Below are 14,704 nucleotides of genomic sequence, written 5' to 3' on the forward strand. Positions count from 1 at the left end.
AGACGGCAAGGAAGAAAGGACAGCAGATTTGAAGGACGGAGAAAGAAGAGAAGAAAGGAAAGAAGGAAGACAAAGAAGTGGTGCAATAAGGAATGAAGGAAGAGTAGAGGGGTGGGTAGAAGGAAAGAAGACAGGCAAGGAGGGAGGGAGGAAGAGCAGGAGCGAGAAAAGTAGGATGTGGAAGAACGGAAGAAAGGGAAGGGAAGAAGAAAGGAGGGAAGGAGAAACAAGGTAGGATGTCCACAAATCCTTGTAAAAAGCATTCTTTGTTTTCTACTTCTGAAATTAGTCAGCGTCATTTATATTGTATCCTGCACTTGAGAGCTAACGAATTTGTCCCCTGCTGTCATCACTCAGGCTTATTGTTGATAACTTGCTTGAGAAGGCTTCGGGGCTTGATATTTGTTTCAGAAACAAAATCTCGAGTGTGACTGATTAACTGTAACATGGCTCCCTGCACAAATCAATTGGAGATACAACATTTGTTGCTAATTGAGATATTTTTACAAGTGTGCCGCTGTTCAACAAAGTGCCTCAGCAGATTACTTCAATATTGCAAAAATAATGGCGCATGGGAAGGCACCCGAAAGAAGCACTTTTAGAAGCAACTTGGTAACCCCTGAAAGGCCCTTAATGTCGTCTGGACTAAACAGCACTAATAAAAACATAATAATAACTATCATCATAATCAGCTGGTCTTCTAAAGCATCCTTTTGCCGTTTTGTTGGGCTCACTGCACATGCCCCTGTATGAAAAGAGGAGGGGTGTTGATCTTGAAGTGGAATGGCAGGGAAAGCCCCCAATATAATAGCAAGAAGTCTGGTTTGGGGGAAATCCCAATGCCCAAGAAACAGAAAAGTCCTAAAATTTGACAAACACCAACTGTTTATTAAGCGATCCCACAACAGGGACAGGCCATGGACATCTCAGGATTTCCAGTGCTCTCTCGCTGGTTACAGGCTTGTCAACATCTTTTAACAGGTTGTGATGTCAACAATGACACATTATACTACAAAAACCCAAAGGCAGGCTGAGGTTGGTTAGTGGGGCAAACTACATAAATGATCTATATGATAGCATACACATACTTTGGTGGCTCCACCTGTGACCACCTCCTAAATGTTGCAAGTAAAATAATGTCAGGGTGGTGCATTATAATTGGCTGGTGCAACAAAGTGTGAACTGGCGCAGAGGTGTGTAGGGATTGGTTGGTGAGGATCTTCTCAGCCATGATACCTTGGAGGTTACAAGCCTATGAGCAACATTTCAAGGTGATGAGAACAACCCCAAAGGTGCTGTCTGTACCAAGAAGGTTACCATCCCCGATCCTCTAGGCCTTGAGCTTAGTACATTTAGCTTTCAACCTAATAATATTTTGTATCGTCTATCCTGAACTGATTGGGAACATTGGTCTCTGTCGGCTCGAATGAATAGGCTTTGTCTCTCAGTTTCAGGTTGTGTGAAGAGACCGCTGGCTTGATTTACCTGCTCCATATTTGCAAAGACTTTTAGTATTTAAACGTGCAGGCGTCTAATCTAACAAGACTGTCTCCAACGTTGCCTTTGCCTGTATCCTTGAGGGCTGATGTGAAACTCTCCCTCCACTGATAGCCTTGGCTGGAACACGTACATCGGCTGAATGAATAGTCTAGTCTACGCTTTCCTGCTAAATCAGCAAGTCAGGCCACTCCCTGCATTCTCAGGGCTTCTCCGTGCTTCCCATTCACTTCAAAGTGACTGCATCTTCCATTTTGATTTGTGTGGCTACCTGTGCTAACTGCATTCAGCGTCAAGCAAGTGTCATGTCTTATTCTGTGCATCTTGCGTTATGGCATGTATATGGCATAGCAAAGAGTACATGTCCTCTATCTAACTGGGTCATAAGCATGGTCCTCGAGAAGTTTAATCTGGGTGTCTGTGTGGCTTCGGCAGGGATGCATGTGTTCTTCATATCTAACACACCTATGTCTTGGTCTTAGTCTTGACATCATTGGCTCTGTGCACAGTCTCAGTTAGCCTAATTACTCAATCGTCTGCAAGCTTATCTCCTCGACGACGTCATCAGGAAAGGGTTTGAATGGTTGAGTGAATAGCATTTCTCACATCTGCGGTACAGGTGTGATGGAGAGGAGGGGGCAGGAACGATGTAGACCTGTCATTTCTGTAATGTCGGCATGAGGGAGCGACCTGAGAGATGAGAGCTGCTTTAATTTGTCCATCTTCAATCCCTCATGTGGTGGAGACATCGACTACACTTCCGCGAAAGTCCTCCCTATTGACTTATTACTCTGGAGTCCAAACATTTTTATTAGGTATTCCATAGAGGACTGGGGTTCACACTATGCATTCACCACTCAGCGCACCCAGGGCCCAACAAACCCTTTCCCGGTATACAGAGGACTCAGCCAAGGGCAAGTTAGAACTGTCCTTTATTTTCCATAACAGACACGGATCATACAGGAAAAACAAAATTCTCCAGCACTTACAGTTCCTGCGCCCGTGTCAGGAACTTTTGCGGCGGTCTGTCATCACAAGTCAAGGCTCTTCCCCAAAAACCAAAGAGCATGGCTGATTGGGTGGTTGGGGTGGTATTACCTATAGTTTGTACCTATAGATCTTAGCTAACTGGCCCTCTCATGTCAGCTGGTTGCCTGAACCTTCCCCAGAAACTATCTATTACATTATTGCAGGGTCGCAGGATTACCATTGGCCCTTGCCCTTTGCCATCCACCCCTGGATTTGTGTTCCCTGATTGGCTGGAGCTGGTCTCCCCAGGCCTGGGGCCCATCTCTGTTCTCAGTGCTCCGTGCACCTTCTCAAGGTGATGAGAAAGACTTTGAGCATCATTATGAGTCTGGCGGCAACCAGCCGGTTTTTCCGGCTCGGTTACCGCCAGACTCGTATTACCATTCCGCCTCTGTGACTCCCGGAATTACCAGGGCATTACGACCCTGGTGTCCCGGTGAATTCCGGAGGCGGAATTCGGTAAATCCCCATTCCCATTGAGTCCTATAGGACTCAATGGGAATGGGGAAGTGGAAACACCAGCACCATCTCGTGATGGTGCTGGTGTTTCCACGTCCGCCAGCAGGACTCGATATCGGGCGGTCCGGAATTAATATTGGCGGCGGGTTTACCGCCACTGTTATTTCCGGACCGCCCGACCCGTAATGAGGCCCTATGTGTCCCCATTGTTGCCATCAATAAATCAGTTTAACCACTTTGCCTTTGAGAGTGCCTGCCGGGTTACAACGTTGTGAAACAACCCAAGTCTATATACCCTGCACTCCTATTGCAAGAATAGTATTCCAAACAATTCCTGTGTTATAGTTAATAAATATTCTTGAAAGTTGTAATCTTATTTGAGGTGCGCGGGAGAAAAAGTCAACCTTGGCATATGCGTGGAAAACAGATACAGTACAACAGAGTTCCCAAGTTGGGGAACTCCCGTCCTCTGCAGACTATTTTAGGCTCAAAGCCAAACTTTTTAGAAAAAGAGGAAAGATAATCCTTATATCTGAACAGTCAATTCAATTATATAATACACTTCAAATGTGGTTTGTTAGTAGTTGCTTGACACAATTTATGCTTACGACAACAATATTCTCAAAGGGTATTTATTCTTAAGGCCCAACGTGTTTCGAGATATTCTTTCTCTTCAACAGGGGCATGGTTCACAACATTACTACAAGAAACATCAGATAATATATTTGTAGTCATATAGTCTAATGTTGGCAATATTCTTAATATCAAAAGTTCTTAAATGGGTCACACATTGTAACATTTACCCTTCATGCGTAGGACTACATACAGAGTGAATATTTACCTACAGGTCTTTGCTTGTTGATGATAAGGAATTTAATATATGGGAAATACCTTTTAAATCCAATCCTTTATCCTTAGAGTCCATTAGCTGGCAGACCTCACGTGGATTCCCCTGCTCCTCTTCCCACCACAAGGGTGAAGATCGCATAATTGAGCTTTCTGGTCAGCAATTAGTGAGGATTTATCCTGCTATTTTGCAGGTGGCTCCTTGTCTCTGTGCTTAGGAATATTATGCTTGTCTCTGACCTTGGCTGCGAACCCTGGCTTGGTGCTTCGTTCAGCCTAATTCTGCTTTTATTTGCCTATCGTTCGGAGGCCTGTGGCTTCATGTAATTCTACTATAGTTATGCTATAATCGCTATATGTCTATACTGTGCTATTCTTCTTATAGGTAAATAGTATTTTGGCTTGTCCAGGTCCCTGTAGTTCCATATAGGTAGTTGCAATAAACATCTGAAAGCTTGCTCTGCATCTCTTGTTTCCTTGCATTTCTACATTTGGCTAATGAGAGAAAATAATAAAAGCTTTTGACAGTATTTATATGTATCTGTTCTCTATCTACAGAACTGTGTAAGAATGTTCTACGTTTGTGCACGTGTTTGTCTGTGTAACTTCATGCATGGATGCAAGTTTGCTTCATGGCTAACGTTGCAATTTCGTGGTGTCCTGTGAGAAATCTGAAAAAGTGTCTCCCTAGCTTGTACCCGGGGATTTGTCTTCCAGGTGGCCAGGACACGGCCATCGCAGTTGGATCCAGTTAATGGGGGTGAATCAGTGAGGGAGGATCATCTGGATGGGGGGGTCCTTGGGGAATGGGAGTGGGACACTGATGGGTGGGATGTGGTATATTCCCCTTCTTTAAACACTCTTTCCCCATCCTACCACGTAGGACATTCCAAAACACTGCCCCCCCCTTTTACGATATGAACACTTTTGCACAACACGAAAGACAATGGACTAACACCAGAGCCGTTTAGCTGACATGTCTCAATACAAGGGTCAGGCAAAGTCAGACAATTGACCAGAATCACACACACCTGGTGGCCCTTTCCCTTCCCCACAGGCATGAAAGGTGGAGCACGAGAGCACAGGACAAGCAAGGCAGACCGTACGACGTGAGAGCTAACTCAGCACAGCAGTTCAAGAGGAGGTGAAAGATGGCACATACCAAGAGGGTCACAAGGAGAGAAGCGACCTTGCCATTCCCAATTAAGGACCATGAATCCTCTAGAGATGGAAGCATAAGACCGCAGACAATAGCCAGCCTGTGTTGCAGCAGGTGTCGGTGGTACACAAGATGCTTGTCTCTGTGGTATCAACCTTGACTCCAATAAGAAGGAAAGTGAATCGGTTCATCACAGCAAACGGCTGATTTGAATTGTAAAAGAACTATTGTTGAACAAGGAGAAAACCAGCAACAGGGAAGACCGACACCACGTGGGTACTCAAGTAGTAAACTATGGGCGATTACCCGACGATAGAAACTACTGTAACCAGAAGGCCTTTGGAAAAGGAGAAAGGGGGTCAAAGTGGTCATATGGGGGTCATGTCACATCCTCCGTACAATAGAAAGACTTTGACCGACAGAAGATTATGAAGCAAAGGAGAACAAATCCTGCATGATAAAGGTTTTACACAAACATTTTATTTTTGTGTTGTAAAGGTTGGAAAGAGTGAACATGGCAGAGGGATGCTAACAAGAAGGGATGAAGTCTGAAGTCCCATGAACATTGTGTTGATAGGAGTGAACCCCATGGAGGGATGTCCACAGTGAAATATTTGAAAGGACATTGTGATTAGTGAATGCATGCAAACGAACGAGGGAGGCTGACGATTGAAAACATAACTTTGTGGAAGAGCCGTGGTGAACCTGAAGGACGAAGGCTGACGATTGAAAAGGGGACCAAACCCAAAAGGAGCAATATCCATGGGTGGAAAGTACTAACCCATGGTTTGTTGAGAGGGTGTGCACCTGGGAGATGGGGACCCAGGGGTGAAGCCGTCACCCAGAGCCATAAGTAAAACAGAACTTTGTGTTTGTTTTTTGAAAATATCAGGCCCTCGAAGGCAAGAGACTTTTTAGTAAAAAAGAGACTTAACCATCGAAGAACCTGATACTTACAAAGGAACTGTCAACTCGTGCTGGGAAAGGTGGAGTGTGTGCTGTGCTCGGGAGACCCACCTTGTCCCGTGCTCAAAACGTGGGGAAGGGAGACGCCTGGCAATCACATCCTGACTTATTATTTGTGAACACTTCTTTCTTTATTGAAACCCTATCCCAAACTCTTTTGTAATTAGCTGTAAGGATTTGGCAATAGTTTTTTTAGTATTGGCCTTTTACTTTGACAAGACGCCACAAGGACTGCCTTATTGGTGATGGTCGAAGCTTGCTCCCATCTTAGACTTAGGTTTAGGTTAGGCACTTTTCCACCCTGCATTTACAGTTTAATAAACACCCTTGAACTGTGATCACTTGTGGCTTTTATTTACTTTTGCCACCATGAGTTCCTTACAGTCCCTAATAACATCAGCACAGTTAGATATTTGTCATTAGTCAATCTGGTCCAGTAAGGCACCTCCATCCATAATCAATGAGGCGCCTGTATCCAGGAAGACATCAGTTGGATAAGGTTTGAATGGTTGTTTGAGAGAATATCTGTTCACATATGGGGGGGCGTGGCTACAGAGCCATAGAATAAGAGGTGCCATAGAATAAGAGGTGTGCCAGAAAAGCAATGTTTAATATCGACCAAAACATTCATTTTTGAAGCTGTGGCTGCATGAACAAGTGGAGAACAACGTGAGCTCAATTTAGCAGTACAACGTGCGGTGTGTGGGATGCCTGAAACGGTGGGACAATTTTTGATTAGGTGTGAGATACATGTTGCAGAGAGAGAATTGATGAGGGTTCGGTTGACTGCGTTGGGTGTGGCTGAGCTGAGCGGGAGGGCTTTGCTGGGAGGTGATGGGGAGAGAGGCAGGAGGAGGAGTAGTGTGATGTTGGATTTTGTGAGGCAGACGGGGAGGTGGGAGGAGTTGTGAGTTTAAATGGAGCTAAATAATAATTAGTGGGTACGGTGCACATCTTCCTATAGGATGGGGAAGCGCCTGCGTGGGTCCGCCCACGCCTCTGGTAATTAAGAAGAAGAAGAAGAAACAAGATGTCCGCGGCACCGAGACAAAGGAGTGTGCCAACAGACTATGATGCAGAATGAAGTGCGCCCGTGACACGACTGGTACTCCCTGACCGCCCGGATGAATGTGATCGGAGTGAAGCGGGCAGTACACTGACTATTCCACATTGTGCTGCCTTAGATGAAAAGCCTCTGCAAGGAGGGAGTATGCACGAGAGGCCCCTAATGGGGGAAAAATTCATACGCTGAAGACAGAAGTGTCACGTCCTGCGCTCTAGAGCTTCTGAAACAGCGGGTGAGGAAAGAAACTACGAGTGGCACAGTTTACTGAGCCGGCTGACTCAGTGGATCACTCGAACAAGAAGCAAAGGTATTATCTGAAGCGGGACTGCGGGCGCATAGGCATAGTTGCAAGTCTGTGCTACAAAGTGGCTGTAACAAGATCGCTACATCCCATTGTGGCAAGCGTGATCCCACAGACTGCATTTGGCTGCGTGGCTGAAGTTTACGTGGATGTGCAATGGATTTATTCAGGTCTCCGTGGGGCTTGATACAGTAACAGCAAGCTTCTGGTGCCTCTCGGACCGTCAGAACTAAGTGAAACTGACGCATGAGAGAAGCAGATTAAGTATTACACGTGTTTGGGAAGCACAAGAAAAACACAACACCGGAAGGAATTGGAGCATTACAGCCATACGCACTGCGGGAAGGGATGCATGGAATCACTGCAGGCTTTTGCAAAGTTACGTCCTGCATGCGCAGGGAGGGGACAGAAACTGTGTTGGCAAGGAGAGTCCAGGCCCCGTGAGAGTGCCTAGGCCCAGCCTGGGGTGAAGATAGGACCAGAAACAACACAAGTACAGTGCTTAATGCTGGTCTTTAGACTGACAGACACAATTAGCGCGGGGTGGAGAGCGGATGTGAGGTTGGCCAGCAGGAGACAAACGCAGTTGTCTGCAGGCGGCTCTGTGAGGCAAGTGCGGTAGTAAGACACTGAAACAGCCAGGAGAGCCTGGCCAGAATAATCACCCTCCAGGCACTTGGGGTACCTGCTATGGTGCTGGCAAACTCTGAGGCAATAAGAGCAGCACAATCACCAGGAGCAGGGCAAAACCCCTTGAAATGAGTGAATTTTTCACAAGAAATGCTGAGGCCAGAAGACTACACAAGCAATTGGTGGGGCAGCATGAGAGGGTGCGAGGAATCCATACCACATAGTAGGGTGTGTGAGGTCACAAAAGCCCCGGCAGATGAATTAAGCACTAGCAACAGTGCAGAGACACTGCACCTCACATTGGAATCAGGAAGGGTCACGGACAGCACAAAGCGCGACAGAAGAGGTCCGAACAAGCGAAGAGCATGCACTGTCAGCTAGCTACTGCCTCTATAGCTGGAAGTAAAGACTCTCTGGAACCAAAGTAACAGGGGCAAGCGTATGAAAGACTCTGTAAGGTCGGAACATATGGAGCATCATCGCACATAATACTAAGTGCACTCCTTCCCCCACAGTGGCGGATGTAATGCATGTCAGGTTACCCCTCCGTTCATCTCTGCAGTGTTCTCCTTGTACTAAGGTTTCGCTTCCCCAGGCTGCCTACAGAACCGTTAGACCATTCTACACTACATGGAGGCTGTATAATACACTTCCCGGGAAGTGGCATCTGTAGCAAGCAATTCAATAATGTCAGGTGATACATGACTGATCACGTGACCTGTGGTCACGTATTTAGCAGAGCGTGAGCCTTCGCTCTCTGCTTCTGATTGTTGTTGAATTCTATGGCATTCCGGAAGCTAGTTTCTAAACCGTTTCTTACCCGCGATTTGTGGACTCCTGAAATTCAAGATCCTTTCCATCTGCCAACTTTCTCATCCAAGCGGTACGTGGATCACTGTTGTCTCGTTCCGAACGGAGCCTCTTTCCGTCATTTCCGAACAGATTTCTTATACTTCCCTTTTCGCCACACTGACATTCTATCAGCACGGCAGAATTGCTTTCTACTACCGAGCGGCTCACTTTCATAGCGGCTTCCTCACTATACTCCACAGATGACCGCTCATTTCATAGTCCTGCTGTACTTGCCTGTGTAGCATTAACAGAGGGAAGTTCTGTTTATCCTGTTTCACTTCCTCATAATCAGAGACCTCATTGGACTATCATCACACCTGAAATCTCTACTCGCTATAAGGGCATTGGACACCGTCTTTCAAGGACCTTCATCAGGTTACTTTCCACTATCAAATTCCTGGAATACGTGCACTAGATATTATTGGATGCTATCCAGTGTGCACCAACCTGACACTAGTGTGGCCCTCGTGCCGTCTGGGATTAGTTTCCATACTAACTTCTCTCTCCCTGTCGTTTGTTACTTTGGAACACCTGGTGATTCTATGAAGGACTTTCTGAGACCACTTACGCCAATAGATTAGTGTGTTCTCTAATAGCTGATATTCAAATCCAGAGGCATTAGACTAGTAATTAATGTATTGTTTCTTGTTACAGTTTGGCAAAATATTGTTACTTTCCACGCCCTTTCCATTGATTGCTCTCTTTGGCTGTAGTTTGACAGTCAGAGAGTGACATCAGTTGGAAGCTCTGAATTGACTGGACTCCTCTCCAGCCTTCAGACAATATCATCTCATCCCGGAGACGGCCCTCACACTGTATCCTTTAAGGTCAACCTGTATCCTTTGCTTGGTGTTTCATCTAAGTATGGTTTGATTCATGACAGCGGACAGCTGATGACCCTGCGTCAACTCGACATCAAGAGAACACCACAGTGAGGAGTCTCGACAATGACGTCCAAAACAAACAAAGGCAAAGCGAAGCAGTCATCCCTGAATGCGTTTGCCAAACCAACCCAGGTGCCCGAGTGCATGAAGATACAATCGTTTGAGACATGCGATGGGGACACGCCTGGGAGGATGGACAAGCAAATATTGGCTGCCATTGCAGAATTGAAAACGTCACTGGAATTCAAGATAGATGCAATGCAAATAGACATGAACCTCTTAAGACAAGACATTAGAACATTGTCGGAACATACAGGGGTGTTGGCGAAGGAGGTGAAAGCCAATACTAGTAGATGCAAAGACACTTCTCAAGAAGTATCCGTCTTGAAACAACAAATGCTGAATCTAGAAAAAAGGGCAGAAGAGGCAGAAGGATGGGCACGGAGGAACAATGTGCAGATTATTAGACTCCTGGAGGGTGAGGAAGGACAGAACCCGACCAACTATTTGGAAGACATGTTCCTGCAAGAGATAGGTGCTGGCTCACTCACTCAAGAGTCCACAGTGAGAGGGCGCACAGGGCCTTGATGATGAGACGGCCACCCGGAGCCCTGCCACAATCAATAATCGCTAAGATATTGAACTATAAGGACATAGAGAGGATACTGGAACACTTCCGGAAAGGTGGTACCATTAGTCGAGCATCCGCAACCATTACAGCGTGTCCGGATTATACGTTCTTGGTACAAAAACAGAGGATGGGCTATGAAACAGTGAAAAGACGGCTACGCTGAGCCAACCTCAAATATATGTTGTTGTATCCAGCAAAGATGAAGTTGAGACATACGGATCGTGCTTTCTTCTTCGAGACCCCTGAGGAGGTGAATGACTGGATGGACCTGCAGAACATGCCGGCGGAGCGGAGAGACCAGGCGGCAGAAGAAACGATAAGTGAAGCTGCGGTAGGAGATTAATGTATCTTTGAACTTGATTATGGCTGATATAAGATGTGGCGATAGAGACACTTGAACTTTTTAGTAACTATGTTTTCTGTTGTTGCAGAGAGCAGGAGGCACATGCGCTACATAGTATTATGTGGCACTCAGAATCATTCTTCCCCCTAGTTAGGTTAGTTAGTTAGGATACTTGCAGTACAGTATCCTCCTGCTGCACTCTGAGTACTGGCAATGGGCTGGAAAAAGGGTGAGAGGCGGGGATGTCTGAGATTCAGTTTTGGAGCGGGGCAAAAGTTGGGGACAGTTGGGGAAGGGGGTGGGGGAACAGTTGGGGAAGTTTTTAGGGGGTTGGCCTACAGACACGCACCACAGAATAGGACGGGGAGAATGGTGAGGGTTGATTGGGAGGCCACGGTTGGGAAAAATAGGTGAATTTAGAATCGTGACCTGGAATGTGAAGGGCTTGAACAGTTATATTAAAAGAAATAGGATTATCACTTATTTAAATCAACATAAAATAGAAATTTCAAAAAAGGTTGGCAGGCACTCCTCTCCAGAAAGAACATTGCATGATAACCTGTTCTGTGTTTTTTTTTCCTACTTTGAGAAGAGAGTTTGCCGCCATCGCTATTTTGCCCACTGTACCTTTCACAGATGGGAAATATCCATTTGCATATCAGTCTTTGTCCCGCCCACATGGGCAGTCCAGCACCGAAATGCTATGGCAATTCCCTTCTGAACAAGAGTACCAACAGCAAACGCATACAAGTGTTTCAGTCTTGTTAATATGCAAATTAATATTTCCCATCTGTGAAAGGTACAGTGAGCAAAAATCAGATGGCTGCAAACTCTCATAGTGGGAAAAAGCCACTGAACAGGTTATCATGCTGTGTTCTTTCTGGAGAGGGGCGCCTGCTACCATTTATCAAAAATGTTTGCAAGGAACTTGGGGTCGGTCACCCTGAGTTACCTGGGGGAACCCAGACATGGACTCCCTGCTCACTGTGCTCAGAGGCATAGCTCCACCTCACTGATGAGGCCCAACAGGGCTGAAACATGTGTATGGGGTTGCTGTTGGTGATCTTGTTCAGAAAGGAATTGCCATAGGATTTCGGTGCTGGACTGCCCATGTGGGTGGCAAAAAGACTGATATGCAAATGGCTTTTTCACATCTGTGAAAGGTACAGTGAGCAAAAAGCAGATGGCTGCGAACTTTCATAGTGGGAAATAACCACTGAACAGGTTATCATGCCGTGTTCTTTTTGGAGAGGGGCGCCTGCTACCTTTTATGACAGAAAATAGACATAGCTTTGCTGCAAAAAACCCACCTGACCAGAGAGAAATAGGACACAATTACACAGAAGTGGAAAGCCCTAAGCGCAACCTACTCGGCGTATGCCAGAGGGGTTTCATTTGCATTGCACCACATGTTCCATTCAAGCTTCTACAGTCATTTTCAGACAAAGATGGCAGGATAGTAATGATGCATGGGATGGTAGAAAGTAAAGAGATTTGTATTGTAAATGTGTATGTTCCAAATAAAGTGAAGCAGAAGACTAAGTATGGCTGATTTAGTCACACAGCCGCTCTCCGTTGTGCCCAATCTGGGTCATGCAATTAGAAAATATTCTTCAAACATGTTACTGTGTTCAAAAGAGCTACTAATGTCCAGCTTCAAAAAAATACTCAGAGAGAATCCAAATTTAAGATATATTCAATAATGATTTATCAACAAAAAAAGGTAATGCAAACCAAACACTAATGCAATATTAGTGTGGATGCGGCTACACATCTCATGGTAAGTATCGACTTGATATGCCAATGCATTTCGGAGTATCTGGACTCCTTCGTCAGGGCAAGTCTATATATTAACAATATTACATCACATTCATTTAAATGCAAAAACAAATGAAAAATTGCAAAATCAACACAAGTGATGAAAACGAAAAGATAAAGTAAAAGCACATACCAAAGTGTAGGGATGTTGTCAATAACGTTGAGGTACATGGTAGAAAGAAAAAACATAAAGAAAAGTGCAGTGAGTTACCAGGAGATAAGAATAGGATCGTGATAAGGAACTAGAGAACAGAAAGTACCTCTAAAATGGTGTGTAGCCAGGTTTAGCTGTTACAAACAGCGGGCGTGTAAACTGCAAAAGCACACGCAGTCCTATCATGGACAATGATCCTGTGGCGTTTCTGGAAGCACAAGGATTGAGTAAGTAAAAGATTTGAGTGCATTAAATTGCCTACAGCAAGTGTTGCAGTACGCAGATGTACCTGTAAACGCAGTGCGGCTGTCTGAAAAGACATCCGATCACTGCAGAGCATCGTCGTGTTGTGGCGTTGCTGGGGGAACGGTTATGAATAACCACGTGACCGCATCGCGCCTGTGGATAGGCACGATGCGGGAGGGTGAGGTATAGCTCTGCAAACAGGCTATTGGTGCCCATGTAGGGCAAACTGAGTATTTATATCGCCAGTAAATGGTCATTGTGGAATTATGGAGGCGATAATATTAAAAAAATAAAAAGGAGAAAAACAATGGAAATGAAAGAAATACTGCACTGGTAAAAATCGAAGGATAGAGAAATAATAGGAAAACATACTGACAAAAGAATAAAACGACAAACATGGGAATTTAAGAAAAACATGTCGGAGGTGGTGACATTTGGAGCATGCCACCTTAGGTCCCAGACCGAAAGTCCGGGAGGTGCGGCAACCAAGTATGTACAGAAATGCATATTCAACAAAATAAGTGTGCCAATGGAAATACAGAAAGGTTAGTTAGACAGATCAATGAAACCTTGTAGGTAATAAAGCATGTCGCAGGTGTTGACATTAGGGGATGTCACCTTGGGTCCCAGACCGCAAGTCCGGGAGGTGCAACAACAAAGTATGTACAGAAGCGCATATGCAACAAAACAAGTGTACCAATAAAAGTACAGAAAAGTTAGTTTGACAAATCAATTAAACCTGGTAGGTAAGGAACCATGTCTCAGGCGGTAACATAAGATGAAAGAAACCTTAGGTCCCAGACAGCGCTCACACAGACAGGAAAGCAACTCACATAATTATGTGGCAACTAAAATGGCATAAACAGAATACAACTGTCATCCAAAACACATGGTACATAGGGGTCTTTAGACAAAACCCTTTAGACAATTACATAATGAGTCTGCAGTGGTCTGAACCTTGTGTGTATGTATAAACAACATATAATGTCACAATATCAGATGTAGCAATGATAGTTGATTTCTTCATTGAGCCCATCGGGAAACAGGCTCCCCAGTTTGTCTATCCAAAACATTTCTCTCCTGTTCAGTCGCAAACCTAAATCTTCATGTGGGTTTACTTTCTTCAAAACCTCCAGGATCAGAAACCTGATTTGGGTAATGTTGTGTCTGTTTTCACTCCAGTGGCGGGCCACTGCTGAATTAGGATTGGAGTTACGAATGCAGGAGCGATGTTCGTTCCATCGTACTTTTGCTGCTCTTGTGGATTGGCCTACATAATACTTCTCACACGGGCACTTGATGCCTTATATAATGTTAGTACTGTCACAAGTTCCAAATGTCTTCAGAAGAATTTTTTGGCCTGTACATGGATGGTGTATCATGTTACCCTTCAATAACAGATTGCAGTTGGCACAGTGAAGGCAGGGATATGTCCCAGTCCGTTGAGTGATAGGTTCTTTCAATGGGGGTCGTGTGTAAACCAGTTCATCTCGCAGATTCCTGCTCCTCTGGTATCCAAAAACCAGTAGTTGATCAAACAGACTCTGTACCCTTACGTCGTTTTTGAAAATGTTCCAATGTTTTTTGATTGAATATTTAAAAATATTACTTTGGACAAAGAACCTTGAAACATATACCGGTGACTTAAGTTCTCTTGAGGATTTATCAGTGTTGGATAGCAAGGCACTGCCGTCAAGGGCATTCACCCTCTGAGATGCTGAGTCTAGTTCTTATTCTTTGTAGCCACGGGCTAGGAATTTCTCCTTCATTATCAATTGTTGAGCTAAGCAATCCTCTGGATCACTCACAATTTTTTTAACATG

The 14,704-nt window shown here is 45.0% G+C and overlaps 1 long non-coding RNA gene across 1 annotated transcript; it reads right to left on the bottom strand.

Annotated features, from left to right (window-relative positions):
• Window positions 1–12,347: 12,347 nt before the first annotated feature.
• On the bottom strand, window positions 12,348–12,977 carry LOC138504691 (uncharacterized). Its single transcript, XR_011279904.1, has 3 exons — window positions 12,925–12,977; window positions 12,742–12,843; window positions 12,348–12,506 (listed from the first exon to the last, which is right to left on the bottom strand). It is a non-coding gene; the product is annotated as an uncharacterized lncRNA (long non-coding RNA).
• Window positions 12,978–14,704: the final 1,727 nt, after the last annotated feature.

This window comes from Ambystoma mexicanum, chromosome 11 (genome assembly GCF_040938575.1).
Source record: "Ambystoma mexicanum isolate Mex_15411 chromosome 11, UKY_AmexF1_1, whole genome shotgun sequence".
In the NCBI taxonomy this organism is placed as follows: domain Eukaryota; kingdom Metazoa; phylum Chordata; class Amphibia; order Caudata; family Ambystomatidae; genus Ambystoma; species Ambystoma mexicanum.